The sequence below is a fragment of the Echinops telfairi genome, unplaced genomic scaffold (genome assembly GCF_000313985.2).
Source record: "Echinops telfairi isolate 266 unplaced genomic scaffold, ASM31398v2 ScPeMD7_3533;HRSCAF=4204_0, whole genome shotgun sequence".
Lineage (NCBI taxonomy): Eukaryota > Metazoa > Chordata > Mammalia > Afrosoricida > Tenrecidae > Echinops > Echinops telfairi.
The window spans coordinates 66,338,548-66,339,472 of NW_022107431.1; positions in this window are offsets into that span (position 1 = coordinate 66,338,548).

Here is a 925-nt window from a genome sequence, read left to right on the forward strand (position 1 = left end):
ACAAAAAACCAAAACAACAGCAACAACAAAGCCCAGTCTGTTCTAAAACCAAAGCTGCCATATTTTTCTCCAGCTCAGAAGCATGCCCCTCAGAAGCAGAGCCCAGGCAGGACTCGGGGAGGAGGGCCTCCAGGGGTCTTTGTCTCCTCTTCACCTGACCTTTTCCCACTGGGCCAGAAGGTGGGCATGACTAGAAGAAAGGGCCACATCCTTGTCTCCCAGGACTCCCAGAAGTGCTGTCTGCTGCGGCAGGCTCGCTGGCTCTCCCTGTGCTTTTGTGCTGGGAGTCCCACCTGCACTGCTGGCCCAGGGCCCTTTCTTACTGGAGCCTTATGCTGGCTGTCCCGCCCACCTGCGAGTCACTTGTGTCTCCCACCCTCCGGGGCTTCTTGGAGATGCTTGTTCCTGTGAGCTGGCCCCGCTTTCCGCATAAGGCAGGTTATTCCCTCCGCGGATCTCCTTCTCCTGTCCTCTGCTGCACGGGATGCTCCGGCCACAGCTCTGGCTCTCCCATTTCCCAGTCTGGGTCTTGGTAACCACTTCTCTCCAAACTTCAGGGGCCCCAAACTAAGCTCTCTCCGAGTGACTCTATTGATTCTCTTTTTACTTGGCTGGGGGTTCACTCCCCGAAGAACAGCCCTCTTGTTAAATCGGATCTGACAGACTCTCTGTCAGGGGATTCCTTCTGGAGACCTCCCACACCCCAGGCTCACCCTGCCAGGAGTCAGGAAGGACGTGCACGCATCAAAATAGTAACATTTCCCATCTCTCGCTCAGTAGGGCCAGTCTAAGTCATTTTTTATTTTTACTTTTTGTATCTTAAAATTTTCAAAGAGTTTCACAGGTTTTTTCCTATAAGTTGTCATTCTTATCATCAATAAATTCTTTTCTATGAAATGTATTACAATTTTTTTTCATTATACGA